Consider the following 10,255-nt stretch of genomic DNA (forward strand, 5'->3'; position numbering starts at 1 on the left):
CTGATTTCAAAGTCATATTGTGCATGCCAATATGCCATAGCTACTGAAGATCAATATATATATTTATATACACACAGAGGTGGGCCCCATTGTATTGGTGGGCTCTACATCTATTAGAGAAGTGGTATACAATGTGGTATAAAAATATGGAAAGCCTAGCATTACCCTATTTATAAACACCCACTAACTACTACCCAATCTTAAAATGAAATTAAGTAAATCGGAAAATAGTTTTTAAAACTCGAGTGGACTTGGTTACATATTATCGATTTGTATTTATGAAGCTCTTTTAAAAATAAAAAATATATATTAATATTACATAGGGGAGAAATAACTCCAGGTACTTTAAATATTCATCGATTATTTGCTCTAATGACGAGAAAGGAAATGAAGGGGACAAAGTTGCCCATGGGATGTGGTCATTTCAACACCACTTTATGATCCTCGCATCTTTGTCCTATTAATTAGGCTTAAAGAGAGACCATACTCCTCCCCACATTGAATCAACCCACCCTACAAGATGGGAATGAAGGATATTTATTCTCATACTACAAGGAAAAACTGCATTTAGTGACAGTTAAAAAGTGTCCAGAATCTATTTACTTGACGGCCAAAAAAGCATCACGAATGCCAGTGTCAGAAAAAGGTACCCACATACTTGATGCTTTTTGTCTTACCAAGAAAACGTTTTCCCTGACAGATGAAAACTCTCACGAGATTGCAGAAACCGTCAACTTATGGTCATCCTTGACGCTATCTAACTGTCAACTTACATATTTCTTGACATTGATAAGCTCTTTGTTGATGAATTTTAGCCGTAAAGAAACTTAACACTAATATAAAAAATATAAAAATATAAATACTGCTTCTTGACAACAAAAGCTGTAAAGAAAGACTTTAACATTAAAAGAATACATATAAAGCAAAATAGAAATTGTACATCCACTAGAATAATACAATTATATGTACAATAATTTAAAATACAACAACTATATACTTAAATAGTATTGAAATTACAATATGAATACATTTAAAATAAACGTACTAAAATGAACTAAGCTCTCTAGTACCGCGTAAGTAGTTGTCGATTTAGAAATAACTTGACACTTAGAAGCTTTACTTTCCCCATAACATTACAAGTCCAAGTCGTGCTTTGGTTGGAGCCTCCCTAGTCATACCAATTTGTCAAAACATTAACATATATGGATCAATGAGTTATCAAAACCTACAACAATTAATAACTAGCAAGTCATCACCTACAATGAAATTGGTTGGATGAGAATCGCGTATGTGCTTCTCCTTGTATCTTTCAAAAGTGTCTAAAGGTACATGCTTGTGCTATCTTCAAATTTATATGAATTTGATGGACAATTCCTGCGAAATGGAAAAAAATTCATACCCAGGCGAAAATACAGTTATGAGTAATTCCCAAAACTTATAAGTCCTAAGCACCATCCAGAAGGAAGAATATATATATATATATATATATATAGGCAAATATCTTCTTCTAACATCTAAACAGAAAGAAATTATTAAGTACAAGATTTCTCAAGCAAAGTCATTGACATGAATATTCAAGAACCGTGACAGGATTAATATTGGTATCAAACCCACTATCCTTTACATAAATTCTTGAAAATTTAGTCAAATCTTCATTCGTTTTTGAATTTCTTGTACGAAATTATAGGGTTCATAGAAATAGCCAAAATTAATGGCAACCTATAACAAAGCCCAAAATATCCTATTAGAAAAACGATCCAAATACACAAAACCAATGAAACCCATTTGAGTTTTTACACTTGAGTTTGTTGGTGACCTAAAGACAATTAGATATTGCAAAAGTGAAAAGAGATTATTCTATTTCTCCATCTCATATATTCAATCTTCAAGATTTTCTCCTATTAAAGCATATAAAGGATTACAGAAAAACAACATCTACATGAATGTCGGCACCTTCTCTACGAAAACCTCCATATTTCCTAACCTGCAAACATTCATGTGTACATTTATCAGACAAAAGGATTGCATTATACATTCTAAGGTATCAATAATGAGAAAAAAAAAGCAAGGACATCATCAGGGTGAAATCTGAAAGAGAACCCTACCTTAACATAGTTAGTGAATTTTGGATCTAAAACCCTACCAGCTTTTTCTCCTCTGTGTGTGTGTGAGACTATTTTGTTTATAAAGTGTCAGCTTTTGTTTTTTCTCTTTTTATCTTTTCCTGAGGGGGGGTTTTAGAAAGTGTCAACTATATAAGGGTTTTAATTGACGTACAGTCTTTATAAGATGTGAGGGAAAAGTGATATAGAGTTAACGTTTTTTATAAAATGTCAAGGAAAGTAATATATAGTTGACGTTTCTTGTACGTCATGAAAACCTGGTATGTAGTTGGCACTTTTTAAAAAGCGTCGAAGCTTCATAGAATAGGTGATGGTTTTGCAAAAAGCATCAACTAAAGCCTATTTTCTTGTAGTTCTTATATTTGGGAACACTAGAAAATAAGACTAGGAAATATCAATTTCTCTCATTCCCATATTTGGTTAGTGCAATATTAGGAATGAAAAGTTGTTTAGTTTTCCAACAATACTCTTGATTTTTTTATTATTAATATGAAGGGTATTTTAAGAGTCAAAAGTGATATTTAAAAATAACATGAGTTTTTGAAACTCATTCCCAACCTCCTAAACCTTGAACTGAACGGGCCCTAACTATTAGGACTCAAGATCCAACATTGAAAAAATAGCATATCCTAGGGTGGTTTAAGAGCTCATGGGCACCTTTTCCTTACAAGTCGGTTTTCAAGGGTAAGTTCTACCCATGGGTTCTTAACATTTGGTATCAGAGCATGGTTTTACCACAAAACTGGGTCCAATTCCATGAAAGGGGCGACCTATAGATTGAATTAAGGTGATCGGTGTTATGTCTTGGGTATGGAAGTATGGTGGAATGTTAGGACTCAAGCTCCCATATTGAAAAAATAGCATATTCCAGAGTGGTTTAAGATCTCATGGGCATCCTTCCCTTACAAGCCGGTTTTTAAAGACAAGTTCTATCCATGTGTTCTTAATACTAACTTTCTTTTCTTTCTCTTCGCCTGACCACCGTCTTCTTTCCTTTTCTCTTCATGTGGCCACTATCTTCTTCCCTCTTCTCTTTTCCCTCTCTCTAAAACTAAAGCCTGAGCTTAAGGAGAGCATAGTGATGACAAATGAATGACCTTTGCATATTATGTAAACAAGGATTAAATTGATGGAGGCTTGTCAATAACCACTCTAATTGGATTTACATGATTTTTGGTCATATGTAAAATTGACGGTGACTGTCGCTTCAATTTTGCAAGTTGTCCAATTGGACATATGTTAGTGCCCTTTTGTTGGCTCCTCCACTTTGAGCACCCAAGCAATCGAAGCCATGCAGAATGCACCAACACTGTAATGGCAGGGGCATTGTTTCTTATTTTAAAGCGAACTGCCAACCCCAATCGGCAATTACCAACGAGCTCACTTTTTATTTTTCTTCTATTATCCGTATACATTTTATTTTAATAATCTAAAAGAGCCACGAATATTTTTTATATTACGTACGATTCCGATTCACGGGATCTCTTTAAAAAGTGTCTCATCACGTCGCACGTACTTTATTATAATTAACCATAATAATATTATATCAGTCAAATAGGGTTAGCAATTTTATATATGCCCTTGTCATTCTTCCTTAGCACCAATTATCGTCTTTCTTGCTGGAAAACTTAATTCTATTGGTATTTGGCTTTGAATACAGCAAACCACTTGAAAGATTGACAAGATTCAAATGACAATATGGAGCAGAGAGAGGTTAATAGGTCCGTACAGTTTCTATAGATCCCGAAGATTCATTTGGCTTTGTCATGACCAGGGGCGGATTCAGAATTCTGTGACCAAAGGGTCACAGCGTAAAAGTTTTTAAATTTTTCTATGAAGAAAATAATACTAAAAAAATATAATAGTATTTTCATTCATAATTCATGAGAAAACCAATAATTCAAGTTACAATTGTCCACGACGAATTTTCATCTTTTGAAAATGTTGCATTATAGTTTCGTTATCAATACAAGCAAAAATATTTGTCTCAATGTAAACAATCAAGCTATCATTCAACGATTGATCTCCCATTCTATTGCGAACTGGATTTTTAATAATATACATGGCAGAAAATGTCATCTCCATTGAAGCAGTTGCAACGGTAAAACCAAAGCCAATGTAAAAAGCAAATACACATAAGGTAATATTTCATGCATTCCTTTCTCCACCATTTTTTTCGCAAGACTACTAATCCCTTCCAACTAAGAAAAATCACTATTCGAATGCATATGATGAACATAAACACCAAGTCTCGATCCGAAAAATCTTGATGATAAAATTGAGCAAGACGAACTAGCTTTCATTTGTCAAAAGCTACAAATTCATTTTTCGGACTCAAGCATGCCAAACAAGTAAGTAACTCAGTACTTACCTCGTTGAAGCGATCATTTAATTCCGCAAGTTGCCCATCAATTACATGAATAAAGATCTCCACACAATAACGATAATAATTTGTCTTCATCACTGGAGCATTACGCCGTGATCTCCCTGAAATTACATATTCCTCATCCATGGTAGGAACCGTAATATCGTGTTTGTCACAAAATGAAGATGCTTGCTCAACCAATTCTTCAAACTTATTATCCCTCGTCAACTGTAGGTTTTCCTTGCATGTTTTCGCTAAACTCATTGCACTCACAATATCTTGATCTTTCTTTTGCAATGCTAGAGACAAAGTATTTGTTATTCCCAATATAGCTTTCATAAGTGAAACACAAACTCAAAAGATTGTATTTCTCTCCATAACTTATAGGCTTCACTCAAACTATCATTAGGATTATCATCAACAATCATTTGAAGTACATTCACCAGGGATGGAAATATAGAAATGATACTAATCAAGGTACCATATAATGTGAGATTCATTGTGTATAACCGGCACGTTTGAGAGTAGTTTCTTGATTTAAGCCTTGCCCCATTATAAGACAATCATTTTGAAAAGCTTTTACAAGCTCTTCTTGGTATTGTGCTCTAAGTGCATCGCGATGCTTACAAGATTCTCCAACAACATTAACCAAATTATTAGTAGTTGTGAAAAAAGAGTTGAACATGAAGGTTAAATCTTTCTATTCCCTTCTTCCAATTATTAAAGCCTACCCTAGTGAATGCGTCACCAACTACTAGATCAAAATTAGGTTTAAAGAGATAATAATGAAAACAAAACACAGCATCTTTAATAATACTATATTTCAACCAATCAAATTCATCAAACCATTGGGCAATGAAGCATCTACTAATTCTTGATTGATTAGTTTGTGGGAATCTATGACTTCTAGGTTGGCAAGGTCCTTTTTGTAGTTATGCTCTTCGGATCTCATCTCGAATATTAGGACTATAACTCGTCATTCGAGTTCTTAGTCCAGGGTTTGCCTGAAGATTAGCTAATATCTCATCTACTTCAATTGGTCTTGCATTTGAACTACCCGGAATAGACAGAGAAGGACTATCTGTAGATAATTTTATTTTAAAGAATCGTTCCATAAATCTACACATCAATTAATTCAATCAATCATTAATTTTTATCCAAATTATCATATGAATATGAAAATGTCAATAACAAACTACCAATATTCAATATAGCAAATTATCATATCAATCAATATATATTCAATACAGTCCCGATCTCTTGGACCACAGGAGTCCAAGAGATTGTGGTCACCCACCGTTGGATATTAATCCAATGGTTCAAAATGATATATATAAATGCAATATGACATAAATGATTATTACCCGATTCAAGTCAACCGTTGAATTTACATTCAACGGTGGGTGACCATAAATCTCTTGGACTACAGGGGTCCAAGAGATCAGGACTGATATTCAATATACCAAATTATCATATCAATCAATATATATTCAATATACCAAATTATCAATCAATTATAAACTCAAGGGAGACTTTGGAAAAGCCCAAAGGAGAGAGAAAATTTTTAAAAGAAGCCAAAATGGACAAAATTGCCCTTATTTATTTTTTGATTTCCTAAGGAATCCTTTACATTTGCATGTCTTTTGTTTGAAAGTTGAGAGGTTTTTCTGTCTTTTTTGAAAAAGCTTTGGCTTTTTCCAAAAGTGAAAGTTTTTTTATGAGTAAAACCTAAATTTACTTAAACCCCTCAATCAATCTACATTATCATATCCATAAATTTTATTCCATTAAAAAAACATATCAATATCAACAATATATATTATCATTATAAATTTATAAATATCAATTTTGCTCACTTGTAGTTGAAAAATACGGCGGCCAGCGGCACAAGGTGAGGGACTACATATCAATTTATGCCCAATTTCAAAACTATTAATGAATATGAAGTTGAGGGACTACAACAGCAATTTTTTGAATTTAAAGACAAAAATGCGAATTGAACACAAATTCAATACTACTTAACGGAGGGGAGTTAAGGGCAGGGGGGGTCCCATCCCCCCTCTCAATTTTGTTGAGGCCTTTGTTTTCTTAACACAATTACCAATCTTTTATCAAATTTTATTGAGGCCCTTTTTATGTTTTTTTTGTCTCTCTTTTCACTATTATTACTACCCTTTCTACATCTCTTTTTGTCTTATTTTGATTCTAAATTTTGTAGTAATAAACTACGATTGGAATTTCTTATTGTGTATTTAACAAAGTACATGTAATTTGAATCAATATCTCTTGCTAATATTAATGGTGAGTAGATAGTTAATGTAATATGTAAAATAATATAGTATAATATTCAAATTTAGGGATTTTGTATTAAGTAAAAAAATTCAAATGTCATTTCTATATTTGAGGTGCCCTTTCTGTACAAAATTTCTAAATCCGCCACTAATAAACCTTCAATATTTTATCGTACCATGTTTATGAGAGCAATTTCTACACGTTATTTAATTCTTCAAAGTCAAGATTCAAGAGCGAGCATTATTGGATGTGAGTAAACTAATATTTTTGCTTGAACAATGTCAAATCACTGGTATAAAATCGACAAATTCAGGTAAGCTCGTCAATGTTTTATCGTGTTGAGTGACACATAATGCAGTCTGAGCAAGTGTGACCATGTTTATCATAGCAATTTCAACACGTTATTTAATTCTTCTAAGTCAAGATTGAAGAGCAATCATCATTTGAACAATGTCAAATCTCTTGTAAAATGCCATAAAGAAAGCATTTATATCACCTTCTTTTCAAGCCTATAATTGAAGTGCTCACTATGTTTTGGTAATTTAACTAGTTGTGGCTGTGAATTTCCCAGGTGGTCACTTATTTAATCAAATATTCTTTGAAGATTTACGTGTTATTATGTTCTCTTGTGGGTGTTATAAAAACTTAGCTCAATGGCTAAATGTCCTTGTCTTTTAATGAGTGCCCTGGCTTTTTATATCATGAATCGTGATAGGTTCTTCAATATTTTATTACTGTAATGCCAAAAAATAGGCACGAATGGACACCGTCAATTAATTTTTACTTTTCTTTTTTAAATGAATGTGGATGCCACATATTGGTTTTCAGGTCCCATATATCAAAAACGATGGATAGAAATAATTAGCCATGGATAAGATGCTCAGTCCTGCATTAAAAATATATATATATATAAGGTGTGGGATTTTTATTTGATGCTCTTAACACTAGTTGTTTTCTTTTTACAAAATGATAGTCTTAAGTCAGTAGGGAGAGGGATTCGAATTAGAATAATGCTACTCTTGCTATATTATCATATTTCTATACCATTTTATGTGGCAGATGAAGTGAACAGTCATTGTTGACATGTTATGCACGCCCACAACTAATTGTTTGTGAGATATTCACTGTTGACATGTTATGACATTGATGCACCTAAAACTAATTTTCAGGATCCAGTAGTTGTCTAATAATGTTAGCTGCACTTGGCTTTGATTGCACTCTTGTTCTTCGAGTATGCGACAAGAGTGAAAAATGTAAGTGAACCAAGAAATTATTAGCGTGAGGGAAGTGTGTCTGCTTGAAAGGATGTGTGCTCTCACTCTCCCACTACTCTATCTGGGCTTAGTGGGGATGATTAATCATTTGCGTTATACAGTTATCGCATTAACTCTTTTTTTTCCTATAAGCACCTTATTTTACAAAAGAAAATTCTTGAGCCTTGATTCAGTTGAGTGATAATAGCTGTAATGGAAATGACACAACGAAAAAAGGAAGTTGGAAATATGTACACTGCACAACCTACCCTGCTTTATTCTCTTATCTGTTACTTAGTGACTAATGATCCACTATTTGGATTCGTTTTAGATGACTAGCGAAGAGGACAGGTGGCCACTCCATCACATCAATGTCAAGGCCCACAACTAGGATATTATCTAGTATAACTGTATTAACAACGGCAATGGTAAGGCAAAGTTGATTTGCACCAAGGCCTCCAAAATAGATTGTCGAACAAGGGTACTTGAAGAAATGAAGTATATTTGAAACTGTTTTTAGATTAATCAAAAGCATTTTTAGGTAACTGCTTTGGAGTGATTCTAGCTCTCCTATAATTATTTATGGGGATAAGTATCTCTCATGTGTTTCTCCATATACACATGAAATCACTTAAAACCACATAATATGAAAAAGTGATTATTGACCTATTGAAACAAGTCATACTTATTAGGATTAGCTAATAAGTACGATATGAAGGGTCTTGACAACGGCCTTTGAGAGACTCAATATTTAAGAGTTGTCTAATAATGTTTTCCAAAACGGCCTTCGAGACTCAATGGGGTCTAGTTCAATGAAAAAAGAGTCTTGACTTGTAGCTTAGTGGTCCGTGTGTGTGTGTGATAAAAAACCCCCTCGCCCTTGTAGTTTAGACTAGCGTTTTTATTCAAAAACTATAGAAGATCCGCCTTTGTGAAACTATATTGGAAAACGAAAACGACAAATAGAATTTTCATTTCTACGATATAAGAATGAGTCTGGTAAATAATCCAAGGGTAGTTATGTAATAGTAAGTACATATTTGATAGCAATGTAAGGTGGTGTTCGTGGGATAGGGGTGCTGGTGGTGGCAACGATGGTGGGGGTTGGTTGGAGCGGTGGCGGTGGTGATGGTAATGAGGGTGGTGGTGGAGGTGGTTGTGTGATGGTGGCAGTAGTGGTTGTGCTGGCCATGGTGGTGGGGATATGATGGGGTTGAGGTGGCAATAGTGGTGGAGGTTGAGGTGGTAGTTGTGGTTGGGGTTGGTGGTGGTGGTGGTGACAGTAATGGTGGCGGAGATGATGGCGATTATGTTGGGATGGTGGGAGTGATGGTGGTAGCAATGGTGGGGGTTGGTGGGAGTGATCAAGGGCGGAGCCACTAAGGGAACAATGTGGTCCCGGGTCCCTGTCACCTCTTTTTAAAATATATATATAAATAATACTATGTATATTAATATATTTTAATAATATCATTTTCATGCCTACCTATTTTTGTTAAATTTTACTGTACCTATTTTAAAGAGAAATCCTTAAAAGCTCGTTTGGCACACAGGACTGTCTTGGCATGGACTATACTTAGGGACTGGCTTGGCTTGGCTTGGCTTGGCTTGGTCTAAGTTGGATAACACTTATCCTGCGTTTGGTGTATGCTTGGACTAGGACTATAATTTTTTTATTTTTTCAAAAATATCTATATATATGTATATATGTATTTTATAATATATATATATATATATATATATAATATATGTATATACATGTATATAAGTAGATTATAATAATATTATATATTTTAAATAATATAAACGTACATACATATATATATAAGTGTATATAGGTGTATATATGTATATTATAATATACATGGGTATAATACATATACATATATTTATATATATGTATGTATATTATAATATATAACATATATGGGTATGGTATAATAATAATAATAATAATAATAATAATATACATGTATATATGTGTATATATGTATATTATATATGTATGTATATATACATATATATTATATATATTATAAAATACATATGTATATATAATATATGTATATATATTATATATTATAATATACATATATATACGTATATACATGTATATAATATATGTGTATATAGGTGTATCTATATATTATAATATATACATGGGTATAATACATATACATATACATATGTATATTATAATAGATAATATATATAGTATGTTA

The 10,255-nt window shown here is 33.0% G+C and overlaps 1 long non-coding RNA gene across 1 annotated transcript; it reads right to left on the reverse strand.

Annotated features, from left to right (window-relative positions):
- On the reverse strand, positions 919-1,370 carry LOC109946813. Its single transcript, XR_002269893.1, has 2 exons — positions 1,261-1,370; positions 919-1,168 (listed from the first exon to the last, which is right to left on the reverse strand). It is a non-coding gene; the product is annotated as an uncharacterized LOC109946813 (long non-coding RNA).

The sequence above is a fragment of the Prunus persica genome, chromosome G1 (assembly GCF_000346465.2).
Source record: "Prunus persica cultivar Lovell chromosome G1, Prunus_persica_NCBIv2, whole genome shotgun sequence".
In the NCBI taxonomy this organism is placed as follows: domain Eukaryota; kingdom Viridiplantae; phylum Streptophyta; class Magnoliopsida; order Rosales; family Rosaceae; genus Prunus; species Prunus persica.